Source organism: Crinia signifera, chromosome 6 (genome assembly GCF_055691185.1).
Source record: "Crinia signifera chromosome 6, ASM5569118v1, whole genome shotgun sequence".
Taxonomy (NCBI): domain Eukaryota; kingdom Metazoa; phylum Chordata; class Amphibia; order Anura; family Myobatrachidae; genus Crinia; species Crinia signifera.
In genome coordinates, this window is record NC_139222.1 from 159,908,058 (window position 1) to 159,923,963 (window position 15,906).

Below are 15,906 nucleotides of genomic sequence, written 5' to 3' on the forward strand. Positions count from 1 at the left end.
CAAGTGATGTAATAAGATGTTCAGCAACTGTATTATATTGTTGGAAGTCCTCTTCTGTTCTAGATTGTTGTCTGCTGAGAATCCTGCTCTTTTTCAATACTTAGATATGTTAACCACACAACCCAGTTATCAGGCGATATCTAAAAATATATATGATTTGTACTTATTATGCCCAGCAGAGTATTTAATATGCCAGTAGTAACATATATAGATGCACAGTCTAGAGCAGTGATTTTCAACCTTTTTTTTTTTACCTTGCTGCACACTAAATAAGATTTTAAAATTGCCAAGGCACACCATGAGATCCCCACACATTGGCCCCCATATGAAAAACAATCACACTGGTCCCCACAGGTAACAAAAATAAATATATTGGCCCTTTTACATGAAAAGAAGAGACCAGTAAATAACAGTTGAACTGGTGGTGGCTGTAAACTGATTTGGGCATCTCTGATCTGGGGGCACACTTGAGAACAGCCTAAGGCACACTAATGTTACACGGCACAGTGGTTGAAAAATACTGGTATAGAGCAATGGGTGTTGTGTGGAGACAGGGCACACAACACCCATTGCTCTAAAGATTGCATCTAGTCCTACATCTATATGTACACTCTCCTAAATATGGGGACATTATCCTAATTACACAGACTACAGTCTGGATACAATTACGGATATCCTACGTCACTCTATATTAAGAATACTTAATATGTAAGCTAATGTACCTCTTTTCTGGGGTAATTTTATCTATTAAATGATATTTATAAAAGTTTAGAATGGATGAGATACAGATATGGCTATTTAACACGGATATAACAATAATAAATATTTTATGATTTATATGAATGTGTTTTTGCATCTGTTAATGTTGGTCTGGTTTCATAGCAATTATACAGAGATTTCATAAATTGTCAATACTAAAATATGGCTTTTCCCATCTCCTTGTTTTATAAATTATTTGATTGAAGTGGGGTATCCAAATAGCTGCGATAACCCGTTTTCACAGAAACACATAAACATGTGGCTTTTATTGCAATCCGCTTACTTCAGCTACCCAATTGCTTGTATGTGATACTTCTCCATAGGATTTGTTGCAAGTTTCTCTTCACATGCTCTGAGCTGGTGGAAAGTTGGGCAAAATCTATATTTTTGGGTTGAAATCTTGGGATAGTTCAGAACCCCTTTGTCACCCCACCCCCTCCCCCTTTTAATGACTAATTAGGCACCTTGAAGTTTTCATTATTTTTAATTATCCAGTTATGAGATAATCAGTTTTGAGGTGAAAAAAAGTGTAAAGTCATGGAGATGTGGTGTTTCTAGCACAGGTCTGGTTTGCATATCAGTGCTGATATACAGACCACACAGTGCTAGAAGCACTACAGCAGACAGCAACACCCCAGGCAGGGAAGAGGAACTGCATGGGTTTTCAAAGATAGCGGGTGCTAGAATGAAGACTATAAGGTATGGGACAGGTATTATTGGGGATGACTGTTTTAAGGCTTGTAGGTGGGAGTGATTGGAGTTGTTTGCAAGGTTTTTGAAAGCGCCTTTAATGGACCCAAATATATACCTATAACTATTTTTATGTACTAGAAATTTGAGTAATTATTTTACACAAAAAAATCTTGCTAATTTTCTTTTCTTCAGTGTATTTAAAAATGCATATGGCAGACATTTTAACACATTTTAAGTCCCCCAAATATTTTTATTATGCCCTCTAATATACTTTTATAATATCCTATTTTACTTTGACATTTTTGGGGATATATGCTGAATTCCTTTTTTCATCTGCACTTTTTACTGATGATCACATCTCAGGTCATCGGTTTAAAAAATAGGAGCGCGCATACCTGCGCTAAGCATTTTTTTCCCAGGCTATAAGAGCATTCACTTCATCTGTGATCATGGGTCTCGTTATCGCAACTAATTGGATCCCCCCCACACACTCAAAATGAGTTATTAATTCTTTATTTTGTTGTTATCACTAAAACTGCAATAGAGAAGATACATCACACTGAAAAACAGCTGCAAGATGAGTAAGTATTCTTACTTGTTAAAGCACTATTCGCTGCATTTTGTTTATTGAAAGCCAGTTCAAGAATACCTTTTACCTACAAAATAAAATCAAGTTAGTTACTTACACCATAAAACACCACAAATGAGACATACTAGTATCATCTTGTACATAAAATATTTAGCTTTGAATGTTGTGTAAAAAATAATAATAGTTTGCTATTGTGGTCTATGACAAGTTAAACAAAACTACAGATGACCGTTCCTCCTGTCAATGAGTTTCTAGAAAAGCTCTCTATCATAAAAAGAGCTTTTCTCGAAAAGCCTTGGAAGGAGGTAGGTCATCTACAGGAGGGGGCAGGAGGTAGGTCATCTACAGGAGGGACTTCCATTATCACAGGACCCTGGAGGAAAGGTACAGTATGACCCAATATACTTAGAATCTTGTATAATCATTTGTTTATGTTAAATACTTTTATCGCAAAGTATAGAATAAATGAGTTTTAAAGAAATGTGAATGTCTAAATAAACCTTTGTGAGAACAGAACTACATTATAAACAATAAGTGCCTTATTCTAGTTCACTCTTTTTGACAAAATCCTTCTTAGATGGACAAAACCATGTGCACTGCAGGTGGGGCAGATGTTACTTGTGCAGAGAGAATTAGATTTGGGTGGGGTTTTACTTCAAAGTGAGATCTATATTGCAGTGTAAAAATAAATCAGCCAGTAGTTACCCTGCACAGAAACAAAATAACACACCCAAATCTAATTCTCTCTGCACATGTTACATCTGCCCCCCTGCAGTGCACATGATTTTGTCCATCTAAGAAGGATTTTGTCAGAAAGAGTGAACTAGAATAAGGCCCTAACGTATGGACACACATCTTTAACTGAAGAAACCATGATGTGGTTGTCCTACTCCTGTTTTATGTAAGTAAAGTATGAATCATTGGCAAACAGTTTATGCATCATTAAAGATACATTGATGTACTTACCCCCAGTTATTACCATATATATATATATATAAGTGAGGTATGTGATACATCTCACATAACAAAAAGAAACCAGTATTTACTGGAGAAAAAAATCCACTCTATTGTAAAAAAATCTGTACGATACAGTTCATTACACATGTATGATACATAGAGGTATTTTATTTCATTTCATATAAGCTTACTACAATACATGGGAGAAAAATTAAGAAGCGCCACGTGACCACCAGAAACAACAAAGAACAGTATAAGTAATAAGGATAAGTATTTCATCTCATTACTATATTTTCTCACAGGTTTATTATTTAGTGCATTCTGTCTACATATTGTCATTCACAATTGCACACATTCATAGCCTATACACAAAACAAGAAACCTTAAAGCTAAGAGTACAGTAGGTCTATGGCTACGCAGACTAAACACAACTGTAGTGATGCAGGCACAATGTTTCTCTGCGAACATGATAGCAGCTGAATGCAGATGCATGCCCCATAATGACCATGGTACGCCTCCTTTTTTTCCCACCAATCCTCGTTACCTCTCCAAACAGTACCTTCCTGTCAATCACACTTCAATTGAGGTCCTTACTGTGAGCCAGATTGCAGCGGCCCCTCCGCACATGCACAGTCTGCTGACAACCCCTCCACTGCGTGAACAATAGCCAATGCGTACTAACATGTATTAGGCCTAAAGTGTCCACAACACTACACAATCTTTCTATGACTATGTATTATTCTAGTGTCAGGATGGAGCTAATGTTTACTGACCTCTGTTACCTGCTGACATGTGTTAAGGTTTTTTATTATTGCTCGTTACTTAATTTATTTATGGGTGGCTATTTTGGCCAATATTTACTATTATTTATGCAAAACCATAATACACCCAAAAGGTCTATTATGTACTGTAAGTAACATTGATTCCTCTTACCAAGGAATTTAGGAATGCATAAGCCTAACCCTCGGGACCTTATCAGCAACTGTATCTTATAGTACATGCACAAGGTTCAAATCACTAGTCTGAGTAGCTCTAAGCAGGCCTGTCTCAGCTGCCTAATGCGCAGAACCAAAGGCCGGGCATAGGGAAGAGTCGGACAGCGTTTGAACGAGTGCTCAGGCGCTGCCTGGCATTAGACTGTATGCGCAGTCTAATCCTGAAATCCTGGGATTGGAAACTCAGTTTTTGGGGCCAAATCCCAGGATTCTGCTGATCCCGGGATTGGCCAACCTATCTGGTAGTATTAGATGCAGTTACTGTACCTTAAAAAATGTCATCTAATCAGTATAACAAAAACAAATCCTGCTTTCCTTGAAGATTGTAAGATTGAGGGAGGAGACCTCTTACATATAAACGTAGAAACCTAGAATTTGACGGCAGATAAGAACCACTTGGCCCATCTAGTCTTCCCCTTTTTTAAACATGTTACCTCAAACCATATTTGATCCTTATTTTTTTGTAAGGATATCAATATGCCTATCCCAAGCATGTTTAAATTGTACTACTGTATTTGCCTCTACCACCTCTGATGGGAGGTTATTCCACTTATCCACTACCCTTTCTGTGAAGTCATTTTCCTCAAATTTCCCCCCTGAATCTTCCTCCCACTACTTTCAGTGCATGTTCTCATGTTCTGTTGCTCCTCTTCCTGTGAAGAATGTCTCCCACCTGTACCTTGTTAAAACCCTTGATGTTTGAAAGTTTGGTACTCTTTACTTAGAACGGCGCCCACGATTTTGATCGTGGGCATCGTTAGTAAAAAATCTCGGGCATTGAATGCACTAAAAAATCGGGCGCGATGCGACCGACGAGATGCCCGCGATTTCCCATAGGGAACAATGTTAAATGTCTCAATTGACCCGATTTTCCTGTTCAATGCCTCAATTGACCCGATTTTTCCATAGGAAACAATGTTAAATGGGTCACAGAGGCCAAATAGGCACCCTGAAGTGTATAATGGCCACCCGAATTGTTAACGCCACTCCACGATCAACGTCAACCCGAAGCGTGGCGAGCGCAGCGAGCCCGCGAGGGGCGGCGGTACGCGTCCTACGACCTTTTCATACCCCCACTATCCATGTCGGCGTGGAGTTGAGAATAGAAAGTGTGGCGAGCGCAGCGAGCCACCGAGCCCGAAGCGTGGCGAGCGCAGCGGACAGCTGTGAAGCCCGCGAGGGGACGCGGATACCTGTGAAGGTATCCGCGTCCGCTCGCCACGCTTCGGGCTCGGTGGCTCGCTGCGCTCGCCACACTTTTTATTCTCAACTCCACGCCGACGTGGATAGTGGGTGTATGAAAAGGTCATAGGACGCGTACCGCCGCCCCTCGCGGCCTCGCTGCGCTCGCCACTCTTCGGGTTGACGTTGATCGTGGGGTGGCGTTAACAATTCGGGTGGCCATTATACACTTCAGGGTGCCTATTTGGCCTCTGTGGCCCATTTAACATTGTTTCCTATGGAAAAATCGGGTCAATTGAGGCATTGAACAGGAAAATCGGGTCAATTGAGACATTTAACATTGTTCCCTATGGGAAATCACGGGCATCTCGTCGGTCGCATCGCACCCAATTTTTTTAGTGCATTCAATGCCCGAGATGGCCATGATGGGCGCCCTTCTAAGTAAAGAGTACCGAAAGTTTCTATCATGTCCCCCGCAAACCTCTTAGAGATTTGTCTATTTTGAATACCCAGTTTTGCTTTATTACGATGTTTGTTCCCAAATGTATAGCACTGCAGCATATGCAGTGCTAATGCACATTTATAAATATTAATAATGATAATAAAGATATGATTAATAATAATAATAAGCAACAATTATTTAAAAATAGAACAACAATGGTGTAGATAAAGCCTAGCACTGTTCCAACAATTTATCTAAATACATAAGGAAATATGTTTAATAAATGTTATTATATACTATAATCTAAAACAGCATTCTCTCTGTTTTAGAGCAGAAGTGTTTGGAAATGAAGCTAACATTTAATGCTACAGGGTAAGTGCGGGATGTTCTAACATCCGCAGCCCAGCTCCGCCGCCCATCGCCTGCATAATTATCGCATATGCTCGAACATATCATTGGTTACTACCTGTATTCTACCATACTCAATACAAAATTATTGTACTTGCACACAAAGCCATAAACCAAACTACACCATCATACCTATCATATTTTCTCTTATCTCAAAATATCTTCCAACGCGACCTCTATGCTCCTCCCAAAATCTGCGTCTCTCATCCACACTCATTACTCGCTCCCATTCCCGACTGCAGGACTTTCTACGGTCTGCAACCACTCTGTGGAATGCCCTCCCAAGCACAATAAGACTCTCCTCCAGTCTCCAAACCTATAAGCGTTCCCTGAAAACTCATCTCTTCAGGCAAGCTTATCAAATTCCAGAACCAGTCACAGAACCTTGCATTCTGGTGAAATCGATGCAATAAAGAATACAGTATCTATCCTTATGTATCAATGCCTATTTCCCTATAGATTGTAAGCTTGCTACAAGGGCCCTCCTACCTTTTGACTGTCTCTAAATACCCTGTTTGTTGTATCACTGTCTCCTTTGTAAAGCGCTACGGAATATGCTGCGCTACTGTATATAAGAAATTGTTAATAAATAAATAATTATGGCAAAGGACAGCTCTTAAGAGTTGTCCTTTGTGGTGAGAGTCAGCGGGTACTGCTCTCCTCCTCCCTGCACCCCGAAGAGGATCACAGTGCAGGGAGGAGAAGGTCACAGGTCCGGGCAGAACAGCTCTGTGCTGCCCAAACACAGGTGAGGGGGGGGTCAGTGCAGGGCTGCGGTGGGTCGTGGTAGAAGCCCATAGGCTTCTATGGGGCATCGCCAGATAACCTGGCGGGGGTTGTTTAGAGCATTCCAAAATGCGGTAAAAACCCGATAACGGGGGTTTTACCGTATTTATACTATCGAAAATCTCCCCCTAAGTGATCTCTTTAATTGTTATTACAGAAAGTGTAGTAATATTTAGTCTCCTGGTTGGTGCTATTAATGAGGTTGTACAGAGCTACTTTTCCTATAGAGAGGTCATAATAATATATAAACTGATTGTTACAGATAACCACTTTCATTATTCAATATTAATGTTAAATTCCATACAATATTCTTATTACAGTCACACGCATTCACATGGTAAAAGATTTGTGTCCTAACAGTCCATAGTCCATAAAAGGACTGGACGAGTGAATTGTTTTTTGTATGTACAGTACAGTAATTCATTTTTATTTTAAGCCTTTTCTTCTCTTATCCTTAAGGTGGGGTAAGAATTTCAATGAGATCCATGAGAGTTATTTAAAGGCAAAATGTTATTCTATGGATGTCAGCATATTTGCAAAAAGCTGAATATCATAACCATCAGTCTGGGTATTATTTTCTGCCTTACAAATATAGTCTGACCTGGATATCCACTGTGCCTGGAAATATATATATATATATATATATATCGGGGATAGGGGGCGGCGGCACTCAGATGAAGAAAACACACGAGCAGGCGGTGTTAAACCAACGTTTCAAAACCCCGGAGGGTTTTTTTATCAAGGTTAGCGTGAGAACAACTTACAAACATAGATGTTCTTACCTAAATAGGGACAGGCTCCCTCCGTGTTCCACGTCGGCGCCGGCCGGGGAAGGCGCCGGGTGATGACGTCATCTCCCCTCAGCGCGCTTGCCGGGGACACGTCAGGGGGCCGGTCAGTGTGAGCCATGGTAGTCATGGAGATGTGTTATTGACTGTAAACAAACAAACGTGCATCTTCAATAGCGTGAAAAACAAAACCAAAATATGTGAAAACGTGTACATACAGCAATATATCTTCTGAGTGGGAAAAAAAGGGGGTTACCAGTGCATATACAATATAGGAAAAAATACAAAAGTGTAACTGCAATATTAACTGGAGACCACTGACAAAATATATAAATGTGGTTCTCAAATAAAACAAATAAATGATCAATGGTCAAACTCGATTATCTGTAAATTATACGAGTATAGGAAATCCAGAAGGGTAGCAGCTATTAGATATTAGATATATATTGATAGATATTATAATTAATCAGCTAATCTATGCTAATTATAAAAAACAATTGAGCCCTAGATTTTCATTAAGCCCCTTTGGGGCGAGGGTGTCCAACATGAATATCCAGCGACTTTCTTTTTTTAGCAGCATTAATGATCTGTTGCCGCCTCTTGTGAGGGGCGGCACATGATCAATTATTTTAAATCTGAGGGATGTAATCGGATGTTTGGCCTCAGAAAAGTGCCGGGCCACTGGTTGTTCACTTTTGCCCGTAAGAATCGCACTTTTGATGGCTGATCTATGTGTCGCTGCTCTCTCTTTAAAAGTGCGGTCTGTTTTGCCGACATAATGTCGGCCGCACGGGCAGCTAATAAGGTATACCACATATTTTGACATACATCCGAGTCGATACCTGATTTTAAATTTCTTCCCTGTATAGGGATGGTAGAACGTGTCACCTGGGATCATATGGCTGCATGTGGTACAACCACAGCAGCGGTAACACCCTGGTTTGGGTGTCCCTAAGAAAGTGGCTTGTTTTTTAATAGGATACTGGATGTTATTGTGCACTAAATGGTCTTTGAGGCTTTTGCCTCTTTTGTAGGCACTCATCAGGGTCTTTGTTTGCAGGGCAGGTAAAGATCGGTCTGTTTGTATGATTGGCCAATGGTGTCTGCCAATCCGATCTATCTCTGTGCTTTGAGTATGAAAAGATTTAACCCATATTATCTTTTCTGTCTGCGTGGGCTTAGGTTTATTAATCAAGGTGGATTCTCTGGGCATGGCAGCTATGTTGTTTTTAGTACGCAGGACCTGTTCTGGAGGGTATCCTCTTTGTACAAATTTTTGTGCCATTTTCTCAAGGGCCGGTTGTACTTCACTTGCCTCGCTAGTAATTCTGCGCACTCGCAACATTTGCGAATGTGGCAGGGCCCGGATTAAAGGTGCTGGGTGATGGCTGGTGGCCAATAAGACTGTGTTTCTGTCTGTAGGTTTTACAAACAAGGATGTTTGAATAGTGCCATTATTGATGGTTATGTTTACGTCAAGATAATTAACTTGTCGGGAATCAATGTTATACGTAAATTTAATGGGGGAGTTGGTAAGATTATGCTTATTTAGGAGGTCCGAGAGCTCCTGCTGGTGACCAGACCAGATAATAAGTAGGTCGTCTATATATCTCGTATATAGCATTAACTGCTTGTTGATGGTAGGGTTGCAAGTGAATAATGACTTCTCGATATGGAACATGAACGTGTTGGCGAACGATGGGGCCACTGAGGACCCCATCGCGCACCCACGTTGCTGCAAATAAAATTGGTTGTTAAATAAAAAGAAGTTCCTTTTCAGAGTTAATTCCAGCAGTTGCAGAAAAAAGGAGATCGGAGGTCCTGTGTAATGGATATTGTTTGTCAAGAGATTGCGTACGGCTTCCAAACCCTCAGCATGTGGAATGCACGTATACAAATTGACAACGTCCACTGTCCCAAGTAAACAGTCTTCAGGTATTGGTCCAACCTCAGCCAGTTTGGTCAGCAGACTGTTGGTGTCTTTCAAGTATGATGGGTCGTTCTGAACGCAGGGTTGTAAAAAAGAGTCCAGGTAGATGGATATTTTTTGATACAAAGACCCTCGGGCTGATATTATTGGTCTGCCCGGGGGTTGCACTAGAGTTTTGTGGATTTTCGGATTTAGATATAATATGGGTGTAATTGGAAAGTCCGTGATAAGTGCTTCCTTTGTCGGGGTATCAATAATTTTGGTAGTGCATGCTATATTTAGCAGATTATCCAGCTCTCGCTTATATTGATCTGATGGGTCACGATCCAACTTGGTATAAGTGGCTGCGTCAGCCAGTTGTCGTTCTGCTTCAGCCACGTAGTCAGCAGTATTGAGCACTACCACTGCCCCTCCCTTGTCTGCTGATCGAATGCAGATAGTTGGGTCTTTACTTAGACTGTGCACTGCTTGTCATTCTTGTCTGGTGAAGTTGGTGTACTTGGGTTGTATTTTTGGTAGAGTGGTGATGTCATTTTCCACCATCCTGCAGTACGTTTTTATTGAGGGGTTATATGAAGTGGGCTCAAATTTGCTTTTCTTACGTAGTTGTGCTGGAAAGGCTGGATATGCGGGCTCCGCTGGATCTGTGGGATTGGGTTTATTTTGAAAGAATTCTCGGAGCTTGAGGGTACGGTGTAATTTAAACTGTTCAACCTTGGTCTCAAAGGGATCCATTTTATTGTTAGGGACGAAACTGAGTCCCTTTTGTAGGACCGCTTGCTCTATGGGTGAGAGGATCCTGTCGGATAGGTTGAAAGTTAACTCTTCGGATGTCTCGCCGGTTGAAAGCGTACTTTTGTGCCTCGATCTCTGCTTCTGGCCCCCCCGCCTCGTGTGGGCCCTGGGTCTCTTGGGGGTAGTGATTGTAGTGGTCCTCCTAAAGGGATCAAACCAGAGCTTGGGTTGACTGCCTCTTGGTCTGACGCTGAAGATCTTTCATCCCTGGAGGAATCACTATCCAAGAATCGCCTGTTGGTGTTAGTGATTCCTCCAGGGATGAAAGATCTTCAGCGTCAGACCAAGAGGCAGTCAACCCAAGCTCTGGTTTGATCCCTTTAGGAGGACCACTACAATCACTACCCCCAAGAGACCCAGGGCCCACACGAGGCGGGGGGGCCAGAAGCAGAGATCGAGGCACAAAAGTACGCTTTCAACCGGCGAGACATCCGAAGAGTTAACTTTCAACCTATCCGACAGGATCCTCTCACCCATAGAGCAAGCGGTCCTACAAAAGGGACTCAGTTTCGTCCCTAACAATAAAATGGATCCCTTTGAGACCAAGGTTGAACAGTTTAAATTACACCGTACCCTCAAGCTCCGAGAATTCTTTCAAAATAAACCCAATCCCACAGATCCAGCGGAGCCCGCATATCCAGCCTTTCCAGCACAACTACGTAAGAAAAGCAAATTTGAGCCCACTTCATATAACCCCTCAATAAAAACGTACTGCAGGATGGTGGAAAATGACATCACCACTCTACCAAAAATACAACCCAAGTACACCAACTTCACCAGACAAGAATGGCAAGCAGTGCACAGTCTAAGTAAAGACCCAACTATCTGCATTCGATCAGCAGACAAGGGAGGGGCAGTGGTAGTGCTCAATACTGCTGACTACGTGGCTGAAGCAGAACGACAACTGGCTGACGCAGCCACTTATACCAAGTTGGATCGTGACCCATCAGATCAATATAAGCGAGAGCTGGATAATCTGCTAAATATAGCATGCACTACCAAAATTATTGATACCCCGACAAAGGAAGCACTTATCACGGACTTTCCAATTACACCCATATTATATCTAAATCCGAAAATCCACAAAACTCTAGTGCAACCCCCGGGCAGACCAATAATATCAGCCCGAGGGTCTTTGTATCAAAAAATATCCATCTACCTGGACTCTTTTTTACAACCCTGCGTTCAGAACGACCCATCATACTTGAAAGACACCAACAGTCTGCTGACCAAACTGGCTGAGGTTGGACCAATACCTGAAGACTGTTTACTTGGGACAGTGGACGTTGTCAATTTGTATACGTGCATTCCACATGCTGAGGGTTTGGAAGCCGTACGCAATCTCTTGACAAACAATATCCATTACACAGGACCTCCGATCTCCTTTTTTCTGCAACTGCTGGAATTAACTCTGAAAAGGAACTTCTTTTTATTTAACAACCAATTTTATTTGCAGCAACGTGGGTGCGCGATGGGGTCCTCAGTGGCCCCATCGTTCGCCAACACGTTCATGTTCCATATCGAGAAGTCATTATTCACTTGCAACCCTACCATCAACAAGCAGTTAATGCTATATACGAGATATATAGACGACCTACTTATTATCTGGTCTGGTCACCAGCAGGAGCTCTCGGACCTCCTCAATAAGCATAATCTTACCAACTCCCCCATTAAATTTACGTATAACATTGATTCCCGACAAGTTAATTATCTTGACGTAAACATAACCATCAATAATGGCACTATTCAAACATCCTTGTTTGTAAAACCTACAGACAGAAACACAGTCTTATTGGCCACCAGCCATCACCCAGCACCTTTAATCCGGGCCCTGCCACATTCGCAAATGTTGCGAGTGCGCAGAATTACTAGCGAGGCAAGTGAAGTACAACCGGCCCTTGAGAAAATGGCACAAAAATTTGTACAAAGAGGATACCCTCCAGAACAGGTCCTGCGTACTAAAAACAACATAGCTGCCATGCCCAGAGAATCCACCTTGATTAATAAACCTAAGCCCACGCAGACAGAAAAGATAATATGGGTTAAATCTTTTCATACTCAAAGCACAGAGATAGTTAGGATTGGCAGACACCATTGGCCAATCATACAAACAGACCGATCTTTACCTGCCCTGCAAACAAAGACCCTGATGAGTGCCTACAAAAGAGGCAAAAGCCTCAAAGACCATTTAGTGCACAATAACATCCAGTATCCTATTAAAAAACAAGCCACTTTCTTAGGGACACCCAAACCAGGGTGTTACCGCTGCTGTGGTTGTACCACATGCAGCCATATGATCCCAGGTGACACGTTCTACCATCCCTATACAGGGAAGAAATTTAAAATCAGGTATCGACTCGGATGTATGTCAAAATATGTGGTATACCTTATTAGCTGCCCGTGCGGCCGACATTATGTCGGCAAAACAGACCGCACTTTTAAAGAGAGAGCAGCGACACATAGATCAGCCATCAAAAGTGCGATTCTTACGGGCAAAAGTGAACAACCAGTGGCCCGGCACTTTTCTGAGGCCAAACATCCGATTACATCCCTCAGATTTAAAATAATTGATCATGTGCCGCCCCTCACAAGAGGCGGCAACAGATCATTAATGCTGCTAAAAAAAGAAAGTCGCTGGATATTCATGTTGGACACCCTCGCCCCAAAGGGGCTTAATGAAAATCTAGGGCTCAATTGTTTTTTATAATTAGCATAGATTAGCTGATTAATTATAATATCTATCAATATATATCTAATATCTAATAGCTGCTACCCTTCTGGATTTCCTATACTCGTATAATTTACAGATAATCGAGTTTGACCATTGATCATTTATTTGTTTTATTTGAGAACCACATTTATATATTTTGTCAGTGGTCTCCAGTTAATATTGCAGTTACACTTTTGTATTTTTTCCTATATTGTATATGCACTGGTAACCCCCTTTTTTTCCCACTCAGAAGATATATTGCTGTATGTACACGTTTTCACATATTTTGGTTTTGTTTTTCACGCTATTGAAGATGCACGTTTGTTTGTTTACAGTCAATAACACATCTCCATGACTACCATGGCTCACACTGACCGGCCCCCTGACGTGTCCCCGGCAAGCGCGCTGAGGGGAGATGACGTCATCACCCGGCGCCTTCCCCGGCCGGCGCCGACGTGGAACACGGAGGGAGCCTGTCCCTATTTAGGTAAGAACATCTATGTTTGTAAGTTGTTCTCACGCTAACCTTGATAAAAAAACCCTCCGGGGTTTTGAAACGTTGGTTTAACACCGCCTGCTCGTGTGTTTTCTTCATCTGAGTGCCGCCGCCCCCTATCCCCGATATTGCATCTGAGGAGACTCCCGTGGGTCCCCTCTGATATGGAAGGCACCGGATCTTATGGATATTAATTCATCAAGCCACTATTGCGCTTGGGCTCGTTGGAGTGCTAACCCCCTGCTTTCATATATATATATATATATATATATATATATATATATATATATATATATATATATATATATATATATATGTGTGTGTATGTATGTATATATTGTATATATATATATATATATATATATATATATATATATATATATTCTTTTAATGGACCTACTTAAAGAAAGATATAGGAATATAATATATTTTGTAACTAGCAGATTACCACCATTATTTTCAGGTGTATGAATCTAACTGTATGCTGAACGACGTACTATACAGTGATAGGCTAAATTACATGCAGTGCTCAGATAAATGACAGACAATGCTATCAGCATTTATACTCACTTCGACAAGTAGCAGTTTTTCAATTGCAGCAAGTAAAAGATTTGCGTCCACCTTTAATGTTATAGAAGATCCACTGCAAAGGAATAACAAAATCATAATGTTATCAAATGCATATCCATGACCAAATGAATAAGATTTAGCATATATAAATACACTGTGTATACTGTACTAAAACCACCTTATGGGAAACGAGTTTGATTATTGTTACTTCAGCTCGATTGCTACTATTGTAAAAAAAGAAGTCTGTATTCACAAAATTAGAACCACCCAGATCAATATTAAATTAGCATACAGCCACCCAGGGCCTGATTCTGGTTGACTCAAGTCCATAGACACAGCCCGGCCAAACTCCCACCCCAGCTGCCGAATCTCCTCGGGATTTGGTGTCAGAGAAGCTCTGTGCAGTCCACAGACCCTTATGGCTGACGGGGGGTTTGTGCATGCGTGATTGCACCCCTGTCTCTTCCTTGCAGCTTCTAAGGGCAGCCCTTGAAGCAGCACTGAGCTGGCAGAAAGGCTTCACATTGAAATCGTTATCTGTGGATCGCAGCCCAGCATTTGATTAGCAAATAGTGCTTCCAATAGGAAGCCTCTGCAATCACTCGGCTTATTGGTGGTGGCAAGAAGCCCTGAGATTTATCAGTGTCTTTTCATTAACAATTAGAGCAACTTGCGGAGTAACAATGCTCAGGCTGTACACGTCCTCTTTAGTGTAGTACCTGTAAGTGTAGCTTTTATAATCTTCCTGCAATGCTTTTTTAAAAGTTATTTTGGGGGGGAGAAGAAATCAGAGATATATATATATATATATACATTCAAATGAAATCATAAGTGCCATTTCCAGGCTTGGTTATAAAGCACAATAATCTCTATGACTATATGCAAGGTTTCTTGTTACCACTTATGGAAGCACATGAACATGCCTTGACGACGTATCAGTGTCCTTTCTTTAACAAGCACAGTAGATTTTACTAACTACTTTGGTGCTCACCTACATTTGGATGTAAGTCATTATGGGCCTTATTTTGGTTTATTCTTTCTGACAAAATCCTTCTTAGATGGACAAAACCATGTGCACTGCAGGGGGGGCAGATGTAACATGTGCAGAGAGAATTAGATTTGGGTGAGTAATTTTGTTTCTGTGCAGGGAAAATACTGACTGCTTTATTTTTACACTGCAATATAGATCTCACTTTGAAGTAAAACCCCACCCAAATCTAATTCTCTCTGCACATGTTACATCTGCCCCACCTGCAGTGCACATGGTTTTGCCCATCTAAGAAGGATTTTGTCAGAAAGAATGAACCAAAATAAGGCCCTATATGACGTGCCTCTCAGATGTAGCAGTGCCGCAAATGGCTGCCTAGGAACTGTGCACTCAGCCATATGTAACCGCATATCTCCTGTGTGATAACTGTACTGTCTCTGCTGTAACTGTACTGTCTCTGCTTATATTGGTACCTGCCAGGCTGCTGCAATGACCAGTGGCGCCGCTGATGGCTGCCTAGGCGCTGTGCTGCTTGGCGGGTATGTGTTCCCTGCCTCTATATCCCTCAGGGTACTTCTAGCATATACCTGTATGTGTTTGCTTATCTGTCACTGTTTAACTGTACCTAACTGGCTGTTACACAGCAAGCCAAGTCAAATTCCTAGTATGCGCAAGTATACATGGCCAATAAAGTTGATTCTGATTCTGACATCTGGTCTTTAATGTGTCACCTTCAATATATCCCTGACATCCTTTTTTTTTTAAAGGAGGCAAGCGTGCAAGTATATTACACACATATACCTACGCTGACAAACAAT